At 42.8% G+C, this 11,963-nt stretch overlaps 1 long non-coding RNA gene across 1 annotated transcript; it reads left to right on the top strand.

The window, feature by feature from the left end:
• Positions 1–7,067: 7,067 nt before the first annotated feature.
• On the top strand, positions 7,068–11,640 carry LOC116272471. The gene is made up of 2 exons (XR_004181153.1): positions 7,068–8,274; positions 11,285–11,640. It is a non-coding gene; the product is annotated as an uncharacterized LOC116272471 (long non-coding RNA).
• The last annotated feature ends 323 nt before the right edge of the window (positions 11,641–11,963 follow it).

Here is an 11,963-nt window from a genome sequence, read left to right as displayed (position 1 = left end):
TTCTTCTTCTTCTTCTTCTTCTTCTTCTTCTTCTTCTTCTTCTTCTTCTTCTTCTTCTTCTTCTTCTACTTCTTCTTCTTCTTCTTCTTCTTCTTTTCTCTCTCTCTCTCTCTCTCTCTCTCTCTCTGTCTCTCGAGACAGGGTCCTGCTTTGTTGCCCAGGCTGGAGTGCAATAACGTGATCACAGTTCACTGCAACCTTGAACTCCCAGGCTCAAGGGATCCTCACACCTCAGCCTCCTGGGTAACTGGGTCTACAGGTGTCTGTCACCACACCTGGATAATTAAAAAAATATATATATATATGTATATATATATATATTTTTCTTAGATATGGAGTCTTACTGTGTTTCCTAGGCTGGTCTCAAACTCCTGGCCTCAAGTGATCCTCCTGTCTCAGCCTCTCACAGCACTGAGATTACAGGTGTGGGGCAACACACCCAGCCCGTTAGTGATTCTCTCCCATTTCATTCAGTCCTCAACCCACTGCATTCTCCCTTTTTCTTCCCCACATCTCTGATGCTGCTCTCAGGGTGACCTTTATACAACCCAAACCAGTGGTCACTTCTCTATCTCTTGTGTGTCATTAGTGTGTTTGTGATGCATCCGCTCCTCTTTCCTGGACTTTTTCTCCTGTCTGTTGTCTTTTATGAACCCACTTCCTCTTTGTTTTCCTCCTACTTTCTAGTCTTCTCCTTTTCAGCCTCTTTTTTCATGTCTGTGTTTGGATGCAGGAGCACACACTCAGACCCTTGCTATTCTGACTTTATGTACTTTTCTTGAGTGGCCCGATCCAAATGTAGAACTTTGCTTATAATGAGTCTCCTTCCAGTCTATGTCACTAACCTAGTGTAGCCTGGGACCCATCCATTTAGCTCACTGTCCTCAGATTAACTCCATTTGTTCCCACAGATATTCAAACTAAGCATGTTCCAAACAGAACATCTAACCTTCTCTCAATTATTTCATTTTTCATCACCTTTGCAGTCACTGATGCCACAGTTCTCCACACTGTCTGGGTATTCTGGACTCCTTCATATCCCTACTTCTGGCACAAGATTTAGTGATTCCTGTGGCCTCTCATGTCATTACTGCCATTCAAACCCGTCTGCTGTCTCCCTCACCCCATGTTCCTGCCCCTGCCTACACCCTCATGACTTCCCACCTGATGGCTGAAGAGTTGTACTGGTCTTGCTTTCAAACCAGCCTCCTCCAACCCATCCTCCTTACCGCTGCCCCCTCCACACACAAATCTCATCATGCTACTGTCCTGCTTAAGATGCTTCACAACCTCCCATGTCCAGTGGGATAAAATGCAAACACCTGCCATCAGCACACAAGGCAGGTTACAGTGCAGCCCGGCCCACATCCCACCTGGCTTCAGTCACGCTGAAGAACTGCAGCTCTCCTAGCAACTTCATGCCTCTCTGCTCCTGAGCCTGCTTCTCCTGCTGGAAATGCCATTTCCCCTTTCTCTGTTTTGCTAACCTCAGGTAAACACAGTCCCCAGGAACCTTTCCTAAATCTCATTTTTTCAAAGTGCCCTCTTTATGCTCCTGAGCGGCTCCAGTGTATATCTTATGGTACTCAGTGGTGATCAAAACAACCTATGGAAATAAAAAATTAAAAAAACACGAAATAAAATACACATGTAGCAATCTTCTTTTCTTTGTCTCTTTGGATTTTGGATTTCAAGCAGCTTGAGGACAAGGCCCATGTCTTCTGAGTTACATCCTTAGTGCCTAGAGAGCGAACATTCACAATGAGTGTTTATTTAATGGAATGAAAATTAACATTTGAAGGTGGAATTTGCTTTAACACGCACAGACCTTTAGTTTTAGACTGTGTGAATATAATAAAAACAATGTAACCTAAGGTAAACAAACTACACCTCTGTGGCACAGCTTGTATGTCACATTTTTCATTTGGTTTTTCTTTGGGCTTCGTTTCTGTAGGTGAATAATTCTCTAGCCCATAAACTCAGTGCAGGATCCTCAGCATCCGTGTGTGACACTGAACGTGCTGTCACTTGATGCATCCAAGGAGAGGACTGGTTTTCCCTGTGTTGGGCTTGGAGGGGAAATCCTCGCCTAGGGAGCAACAACCATGCAGTGTCATTTCGCTTCGCGTCCTCTTCCAGGCTGAACCCTGTGCTCTCTCATCTTTATTCTTTTACTGTAATAGTAATAGACTTTTTTGTTGTCAACCTTTTGCTGCTTCTTATACATCAGGTAAAGCTAAGATACTATCCCATAGGTGTTTCAAATGCAACAACTTTTATTTCCAGGTAAAACTACACTTGAAAATATACATTCAACAAGAACATTTTGTGAATGTTATGTGAATGACAACAGTTTTAAATTTACTATGCTTTAAAATGAAAGTGTTTTGATAAAATTATACCATTTTTATTCTAAAAGTAAGAACATAACTTGAAGTCTATAAATTGCACTAAGACTCTGGAGGTCTTTTCACGTCCTTCATTATTTTTTTCCCCGAAATATTTTGATTTCATCTCCCCACTTCCCTGCCTTGCTCTGTGGTTATATCAGTATTTTTTATGTCTGGTCCTGTAGGGGTTCTGAGACCCTGTGGGAATGGGGTAGGGGGACTATGCAATTTTGTTTTTACCAGGAGTTGTGTGACTTGGGCAAGTTACTTTATTTCTGTGGTCAGTTCCCTAATATGTAAAACAATTTCTTCTGTTAAATCAAGTTTAGCCTAAAGCTGCCTCCTTACATATTTTAAGTTTGGCCTAAAGGTTTCTCTGTACATCATGAACTTTAACAAGTGGAGGTGTAAACAGACCGTAGCCTACAGTTGTGCCAATCACCAAGTTTTGGCCAATCATATGTAGCCAACTGTTTGAACCGTGTTCAAGTTAGGCAGACATTGAGCTGTAACCAATCTGGCCGTTTCTGTACCTCACTTCTGTTTTCTGTATGTTACTTTTCTTTTTCTGTCCGTAAACTTTCTTCCACCACGCGGCTGTGCTGGAGACTTTGAGCATACTCTGGCTTGGGGGGCTGCCCGATTTGTGAATTGTTTATTGCCCAATTAACCTCATTTAAAATTTATTCGGCTGAAGTTTTTCTTTTATCAGGTGGCGTCAGAAGTGGGGCTGGAAGTAGAGCTTCTAATGAGCCCCAGGAGTGCTGAGTGACCTAGCGAGGTACACTCCGGGCTCATTGTGTCTCCTTCTCTCTCGGAGCAGCTGGGGATCATGGGAAGTTCTCTCTCAGATTCTGAAGCTCCACAGATTTGTGTGTTGAGCTCTCTTGAGTTTCTTTGAGTAAATTTCGGATCCTGATTGGGTTTGAAAGTCGCAAAAGAAATTGAACTGAGTCCAGGATCGGATTGGCTCCAGTAATTAACTGGCTTGGATCTAGTTAGAGGCCTCTTACATCTAACTGGATCAGAAAGAAACCAGTATTAAATGGCAATATTGCAAGGGTGTAAAATTTGGCTTTTGGAAATTCACAGGGATTTTTGTGTTCTACTCCTTTGTTTCATTTTTCTTGTGCACTTATGTAGGAAAAAAAAATCACTGGCTAAGTTGAACAAGGGAACCTGAGAGCAAAGCCAGTATTTGAGGTAAAAACGTGATCCTTAATTTCTGAAGAACTGAATTCCTTTTGGATTACACATGCATAAGTATTAGGCCCTGGAAGGAGCAAAGTCTTACAGAAATTGTCCAGGCGCGGTGGCTCACACCTGTAATCCCTGCACTTTGGGAGGCCAAGGTGGGTAGACTGCTTGAGGCTAGGAGTTTGAGACCAGGCTGGCCAACATTGTGAAACCCTGTCTCTACTAAAAATTAAAAAAAAAAAAAAAAAAAAAAATCCAGGCATGGTGGCATGTGCCTGTAATTCCAGCTACTCGGGAGGCTGAGGCACAAGAATCACTTGAACCTAGGAGGTGGAGGCTGCCATGAGCTGAGATCATAATACTGCACTCCAGCCTGGGTGACAGAGACTGTGTCTCAAAAAAAAAATTTTTTTTTTTACTAAAGAACTTGCAGTGGACCATTCCGAAAGAACAACACTGCACTGAAGTGCATTTGAAAATGAGGGCTCCCAAATTAGTGTCATGTACAGTCACGTACAGTCTCACGTAACAATGCCTATTGATATGCAGAAGCTTCTAAAAAATTTCAATATTTGCATTTAAAGACTTTACAAAAAATAAATAAAAATTTTAAGCAACTAATTGATTTAAAAAATTAAATCTGCCTTGCACTTTTCGCTGATGGCTGTGGGTGACAGGATGAGGCATGTACGGGATCATGGGACATGGGGAACTTTTTTCTCCTCAAAGCGGAAACTTGAGAGCTGATGAGACGACTGGAAAATATCCCTTCATGACTGACAAGCAGCTCCCTGAAGTGTTTTGTTTTTCTGAAACGGAGTCTCGCTCTGTCGCCCAGGATGGAGTGCAGTGGCACAATCTCAGCTCACTGCAACTTCCGCCTCCCGGGTTCAAGTGATTCTTCTGCCTCAGCCTCTCGAGTAGCTGGGATTACGGGCACCCACCACCATGCCCGGCTAATTTTTTGTATTTAGTAGAGACGGGGTTTCACCGTGTTGGTCAGGCCGTTCTCAAACTCCTGATCTCAGGTGATCTGCCCACCTTGGCCTCCCAAAGTGCTGTGATTATAGGCATGAGCCACCACGCCCGGCCCTGAACTTTTAATTTAGTGTCACTGCAATAGATGGGTCCTTCTCTGGCCTCCCTGAACTCTTTGCCTTCTCCACCCTGCTGCAATCAATGCTTTTCTTTTTCTCTTTCTCTTCTTTCCTTTTTCTATCTTTCTATTACATCTTGCCTAGAGACCACATGTTGAAACTCCTTGCTGGAGGTCATTCCACCCCACTTTGAATGGATTAAAGATAGCAGAGCCCAACCAGGGGCAAGTTTAAGCCTTACCAGTTCAATATTGGGCACTAAGCAGAGTGGCTAATGTCTAAGTTTTGTCACATGTATTTTGCTATGGCTGGACGGGAAAATATTAATTCCGCTCCCCCATGCAATCTCTTGGGCAGCATCTTACAAAATTGAGAGGCTTTTGCCTATGGTTCCATGAAATCAAACAAGATGATTTTCCTTTGCATTGTGACTTGGCCCCCAGGCCACACACACCAGGGTGCAGCTAACAGGGTCGCTAGGGCCACTCAGAAAGAGGGAGCCCAGAAGCCTGGCATGCTAGCAAAAGGGTAAGAATTTCTTAGCAGTCGGACTTCTGGCCTTTCTCTCTGTGTGGAAATGGTTGTAGGAATGGTAAAAACCATGGTCTCCTCTGCAAAGTTTTAATTAATGATAAAAAGGATTTGTGAGCTAATTTTAAGCTGTAGCAAATCTGGTGTACTTTGTGCTATGAATTGGTCTTTCTGTGTCATTTGGTCATAAAAAGGGGTTAAATAGGATAAAATGTGGGCCTAGGACTCCCAGAAGCCTGCTGTTCAAGCTAGCCTGGCAAACTGGTCAGTTACAAACTGCAGGTCCCTGAAACCAAAAAACACTGGATAAGGATTCCCTCTCATCTTGTTGTATGTCCTTGGGAGCTTGACCTTATAACCACATGATGGTACTTGCTTTTGGTCTCCACCATCTGGAGGACAGGAATTTTGGAGTTCATGTCATAGTTAGCTCTAATAATTGTCTTGAACAGTTAAAAGCCTTTGCAAGCGGAAAATTGGCCGCTCTTCCTCTTCTGGGAAGAGCAATGGAAACTACCAGTGGTGTAGCTTAGTGGTTAAGGCTTTACCATCTTATGATGGTGGCCAGGGTTCAATCCCAGCTCAGGGAATGAGACCTGTTTGGTTTGAGATCTTTGCTATTTGCTGATTCTCTTCCCCTCATGAACAACTTCTGACTCCTCATCTTGAGTTTTCCTTTCTCTGAGCTATGTTTGGAAATTCTAGAGTTTGTAAAAATTGCTTGCTACCCTTTTGAAAATACCTCGTACACTTGTGGTTAAGTCATAACCTTAGTTAAGGCTTATTGGTTTCACCTGGGAGATTGCCTTTGGTAAAGTTCAAAAGCCAGACATATTGGCTGTTTAGCCTGGCTAAAGTCGAGTAATAAGATATTTAAAATGATTTTTTTAGGCTGGGCACAGTAGTTCATGCCTGTAATCCCAGCGCTTTGGGAGGCCAAGAAAGGTGGATCACCTGAGGTCAGGAGTTTGAGACCAGCCTGACCAACATGGAGAAACCCTGTCTCTACTAAAAGTATAAAAATTAGCTGAATGTGGTGGCTTGCACTGGTAATCCCACCTATTCAGGAGGCTGAGGCAGGATAATTGCTTTAACCTGGGATGTGGAGGTTGCAGTGAGCTGAGATCGCACCACTGCACTCCAGCCTAGGCAACAGAGCAAGACTCCATCTCAAAAACCAAACAAAAGGTTTTTTTTTTTTTTTTTTTTAGAAAGAGCACTATAGTTAAAAGTCAGCTTAATTAAAAGTGGATATCCAAGCTATAGGTATATTTAAAAGGCCTTTTGGTTTTTTCTCTTCTTGGATCTTTTTTTTTTTTTAAGTTTTTTTTTTTTTTCTTTTTAGCCAACTGAATTGTTTTTCTCCATTTTGTCTTCTTGCCACTTTTGTTGCACACATGAGAGGACTTAAGGTAACTTCTAACAGCCTGGGACTCCTTGGGAAAAACAGAGGAGGCACTACAGATCCTGTTTTGGGATAAACCTCTGTTTTCCTCATGAAACACCAGGAATCAAAAGCAGATAGATCCCTCTGAAAATCTAAGGCTAAATATCCTGTTGGGGATGGCCAACACAGCAAAACCCAGTCTCTACTAAAAATACAAAAATTAGCCTGGATAAGTGGTGCACACCTGTAGTTCCAGCTACTGGAGAGTCTGAGGCATGAGGGTTGCTTGAGCCTGGAAGGCGGAATTGCAGTGAGCCGAGATTGCACCACTGCATTCCAACATGGGCAACAGAGTGATACTCTGTCTCAAAATAAAGGAAAGAAAGAAAGAAAGAAGGGAAGAAAGAAAGAAAGAGAGAGAGAGGAAGGAAGGAAGGAAGGAAGGAAGGAAGAAGGAAGGAAGGAAGGAAGGAAGGAAGGAAGGAAGGAAGGAAGGAAGGAAGGAAGGAAGGAAGGAAGGAAGGTCATTTCCACAGTTAACTGCTTAATGCTGATGCAGTTTCTGAAAACTTCACAAGTAGGCAGAATTCTAGAATATGGTGTCTTTTAGTTGGTTCCTGAAAGGATGGAAAGGACCCCAAAAAGTACTCTTGATTACAGGTTTCTGATAACTTTAGAATCATATCATTTTTACTGGGTAAGAAAATTCCCTGGAGCTTTTTTTTTTTGAGACGGAGTCTCACTCTGTCGCCCAGGCTGGAGTGCAGTGGCGCGATCTTGGCTCACTGCAACACTGCAAGCTCCGCCTCCCCAATTCACACCATTCTCCTGCCTCAGCCTCCCGAGTAGAATAGCTGGGGCTTCCTGGAGCTTTAATGAAAAGACTGACTGGTTTATAAAACTGCTATTCCAAGTAAAACACAAATTAATTGAATACCAAGAAAATACTTTGCAAGCCTTTCATGGTAAATCAGCGAATACTGAAATTGTTTTGATATACAATTTGAATAAACTCTGTGGTCTAACTCAAATTACCTGTGATAACCCATCAGTTATCAGTGCTATGCACCTCAACTGGAGAAACAACCGTGTTAAGCATGGACTCATGGAGAACCAAGGTGGCTGCCTTATCCTTCCTGAGCTTTTAAAGCTTTTATAATTTAAAGTTCTGCATTCCATCACTCATCATGGAAAAGATAAAATGACCCAAGTTAAATGCATATTGGTGTGGTGACTTCTATATTGCTAAAATAGTTTATGACCAATGTTTGGTTTGCCAAATCTATATTCCTGGGAAGACAATCAAAGCTTCAGGTACATTCTGCTACCCAGTGAGCCGTCTAAACATTTATGAAGGGATTTCAGTCAATTGTCATTTTCAGTGCATGTTTTCTGGTTGTGAAAAAGCTTTCCTATACAAGTCAACTGATGTTATAACAGTAGATTATTATGACACAGGGTATTTTCACCAGATAAAGAAAGCTTTTTATGGCTCACTGACTGAGGACAATCAATCCCTTCACAATCTAGAACCTGAGAACATCAGAGAAAGAGTGCCCCTGCCATCCACACTGCAGCAAACATCAGAACCGTGAACCTTGGGTTCATAATCTCTCAACTGAGAAGGATCCCTCCGCATTCTTGGAACTGTACACCCATCGGAACCCTTAAGGTAAAGCTAACCAGGGAAGTTTCTCCCCAGAAGAAGATGGTATCCTTGATGTGAAGAGCTTTTACCAAGATCACAGATCACGACTTCTCTGCTATAATGAGGCTCTTATCTTTGAGTATTTTTCCCCTTGCTTATGCCTCTATGAAGAATAGAAGTACAAAGGGGGTCTGTTGTGTGCACTCATGGGGTAGGTATACTTTTATTTGTGAAGGGTTTTGCAGCTAGCCTTATACATGGATAACCTCACACCTTGATAGATGAAAGATGAAGGCCCAGTGTAGGTGAGGAATTTTAATGGTACATAGGTTGCCTCATCATCAGTCAGAAACAGAACATTGATTCACTCCCCTATTCCACATCATGGGTTAAAGAGAACATTGCCAGGAGGACTTCACTCCTCTAGAAGCGTCCTTTTTACCATGATTTGGAGTAAAACAGGCAATGATTAGAAATGTATCCCTCATGATAGGCTCTCAACAGAGTCTACTGTAAGGGCTATGGTTACACAACATATTTTAAATTCTTTCGTGAACGTTATGCTTAATAATAGGATTGCTGTAGGTTACTTACTGGCTAAACAGAGAAGTATCTGTGCAGCTGCTGGCACTTGTGGCCTATGGAGAAATACATCACGTCAGGTACTACAGAGATTCAGTTGTAGGTAATTAATGAAGAGACTGCCTAGTTAAGTGAGTAACTCTTTATTTAGTTCATTCTTTGATCTATTTAATTTCAGGTGGTTTGGTTTATGGGGACCTTGGGTAAGGAGCATACTCCAAACTCTTGGTATTATCCTCCTGATAGTCATAATAGTAGTCTACCTGGTGCACTGTATTCTCTCGAAAGTTTTAAATGTTTGCATGCAGCCATCTCTAGAATGTCAAATTGTCTCTTTTCACCTGGAATGACAAGAGTGAAAGAAATGTGTGACCATGAGGGCACTTTAACCTATGAATGATGTGCCGAGACTGGAAACCCAAAATGATGGTAGCTGAGAGTGACGCTAAAGCCCTAAGCTTTGGTCACGTTCTCACTTAAGTGAGAATAAAAGGGGATATTTTTAAACAAAATCACAAGAGACCATTGTTTTGGACTTCAGTGAAAGTCCAAATGCACTAAGCTCCAGCAGATCAGACCAAACCAAAATGAAATCCCTCGTGCTAAATGTGACATAATTAAACTAAGACTTTGAGGAAACACATAGATTCTAGAACAGACCAGGTTTTGTTTTTTATCCTATAAACAGAACGTTCCAGCAAAAGGAGGTACCCTGTAATCTAACCCTTACAAAAATAAAATAAAATAAACAAATAAACTGAAGTCCTTGTTCCCCCTTACAAAACTCATTGTTCTGCTATTTCCCAGTGGGTTTCAAGACCAAATAAGTACATTTACAACGGTGATAGTGGCATCAATGACTAAAGTTTTGGTCAATCTCTCAAAATTGAGATGACGACCAAAAAAGCAAAATTGTTAAATCAAGTTTAGCCTTCAGCTGTCTCCTTACATATTTTAAGTTTGGCTTAAAGGTTTCTCTGTACATCGTGAACTATAACAAGTGGAGGTGTAAACAGACTGTGGCCCACATTTGTGCCAATCACCAAGTTTTGGCCAATCATATGTAGCCAACTGTTCAAACTGTGTTCAAATAAGGATACACCCAGCTGTAACCAATTGGGTGTTTCTGTACCTCACTTTTTTTGTCCATAAATCTTCCACCACATGCCTGCACTGGAGTCTCTGAACCTACTCTGCCTCAGGAGGCTGCCGGATTTACGAATCATTCATTGCTCAATTTGACTCTTTTTTTTTTTTTTTTGAGATGGAGTCTCACTCTGTCGCCCAGGCTGGAGTGCAGTGGCGTGATCTCGGCTTAATGCAGGCTCCGCCTCCCGGGTTCACGCCATTCTCCTACCTCAGCCTCCTGAGTAGCTGGGACTACAGGCACCCACCACCACGCCTGGCTAATTTTTTTGTATTTTTAGCCAGAGATGGTCTTGATCTCCTGACCTCGTGATCCACCTGCCTCGGCCTCCCAAAGTGCTGGGATTACAGGCGTGAGCCACCGCGCCTGGCCCAATTTGACTCTTTTGAATTGAATTCAGCTGAAGTTTTTCTTTTTTTCTTTTCTTTTTTTTGGAGATGGAGTCTCACTCTGTCACCCAGTGTGGAGTGCAGTGGCACAATCTCAGCCCATTGCAACCTCCCCCTTCCGGTTCAAGCAATTCTCCTGACTCAGCCTCCCAAGTAGCTGGGACTACAGACACCATGCCTGGCTAATTTTTGTATCTTTAGTAGAGACAGAGGGGTTTCACCATGTTGGCCAGGCTGATCTTGAATTCCTGACCTCAAGTGAAGCACCTGCTTTGGCCTCCCAAAGTGCTGGGATTACAGGCGTGAGCCACCGTGTCTGGCCAGATGTTTTTCTTTTAACACTTCTACATGGAAGTGTGAGGATTCAATGAGTAAGTTGAGCACATGGTACATGTTCAGTGAATACTTTCTGATTGTGTTCAGTGTTATCATTATGGGAATGGTGTGAGGGATGTGTAAGTCTTCAGAGACCAGGGAAACACCTGAAATCTTCTATGAGTCATCTCTGTCATTGTTTATCCCCATTCCTTTTCTTTTCATTCATTTTGCATTTCTCATTTTCTGTGTTACTCCCTTGCATTCCTAAAAACCTTCCTGTTACCTGCTTGCTTCCTGTATTCTGTGTCGTTTCCTACATGTTCACCATTCTGCAGTCTTCTTCCCCTTCATGCAGCAGGCCCTGTGTCAAAGTATGCAGGGTTTGTGCAGACACACAGACCCTCTGGGGAGTATGTGTTTGAATTTGATGAAGATGAGCAGTTCTTTGTGCACCTGGACAAGAAGGAGATGGTCTGGCATCTGTCAGAGTTTATTCATGCTGTGAGGGGCAGAAAATGAAGGGACCAGGGATGGAAAGGGATGGGGGACAGAACACTAAGCTGGCAGTCCTAACCCCACTGTGTTGGCTCTACTCCAGGTGTCAAACTTTCTCAGTCAGAAGTTGATATAAGGAAGTGACCAGCTTCAGGTCTCCTTTGAAGCTCCCAGCCTAGCTTTCTTTTGAATCTCTGCTCTTCAACCACAATGATTTATGTACCCCAAGACCCCTCCACCTCCTGGCTGCCTGTGATCTTCCTGCACCTAGCACTCAGCAAAGGGTCTGACATTTAGATAGCACTCAATCAATATGAAGAATTTAAAGTATAGTGACAAGGTGGTGCCCACACTGGATGGTCTGTATGCTGTGGTCTCATCAGGGACCTTTCTCTGCACCGCATTTTTCCTGAGAAATCCCAGAGTTCAATAAATACCTGTGTATGTCAGAGCTAGACACATCTGATGCCTTTCTGTGACTGCTTATATTCTCAGTTCCCTAGGAATGCATATCCTGGACCTGTAATTGTAGGATACAGGTGCATTATGGGTGCAGATATCTCAGTTTTGCATCCTGCAAAAGTTAGTCTGGAGATTGTTCACTCCACTCTGGGTATTGCTGACACCTACAGCATGTTTCCAGGGGACAAAAATGGAAGGGGATGACTCTGATTGGATAGTGAGAGGAACACAGGTAGCTCTGGGAAACTGACCAGGGATAGGTACCCAGGGGCACACAAGGCCCAGAAGCTGCTTGTGAGAAGTCAGGGAGAAGGAAGCCA

This window comes from Papio anubis, unplaced genomic scaffold (genome assembly GCF_008728515.1).
Source record: "Papio anubis isolate 15944 unplaced genomic scaffold, Panubis1.0 scaffold1112, whole genome shotgun sequence".
In the NCBI taxonomy this organism is placed as follows: domain Eukaryota; kingdom Metazoa; phylum Chordata; class Mammalia; order Primates; family Cercopithecidae; genus Papio; species Papio anubis.
This window is presented reverse-complemented; position numbering and strand designations above follow the sequence as displayed.